We start from the raw sequence: 546 nt of genomic DNA on the forward strand, positions 1-546 counted from the left end.
TGTAAGTGCATGGAGTCTGGCTTTGCTTTTGAATACCAGTCATTGTAAGAAGACTTGTATAAAAAGTCTCACTTTGACTCGAAGGAATGCTGCCTTTCAATACGTGGCACTGTGGAGGATTTATTCCATCTCCCTTATTTGCATATTACCCATAGGAGCGTGCGTGGCCATTTGAGTCTCCTCACTTATTTATAGTATATAGTTGCTCTCCCTAAGGAGAAAAGAGCGTTTCTGACCCCTGTCCCTGGCCTCACACTAGCAAAAGCCAGACTCCTACTGTACACTGATGATGGGCAATAACCCGGAAACAGCTGTATGTACATGGGGTCTGGCTTTGCTTTTGATTCCCAGTCATTGTAGCAAGACTTGTATAAAAAGTCCCACTTTGACTCGAAGGAATGCTGCCTTTCAGTAGGTGGCACTGTGGAGGATTTATTCCATCTCCCTTATTTGCATATTACCCAGAGGAGCGTGCGTGGCCATTTGAGTCTCCTCACTTATTTATAGTATATAGTTGCTCTCCCTAAGGAGAAAAGAGCGTTTCTG

The sequence above is a fragment of the Eleutherodactylus coqui genome, unplaced genomic scaffold, assembly GCF_035609145.1.
Source record: "Eleutherodactylus coqui strain aEleCoq1 unplaced genomic scaffold, aEleCoq1.hap1 HAP1_SCAFFOLD_42, whole genome shotgun sequence".
NCBI classification, from domain to species: Eukaryota; Metazoa; Chordata; class Amphibia; order Anura; family Eleutherodactylidae; genus Eleutherodactylus; species Eleutherodactylus coqui.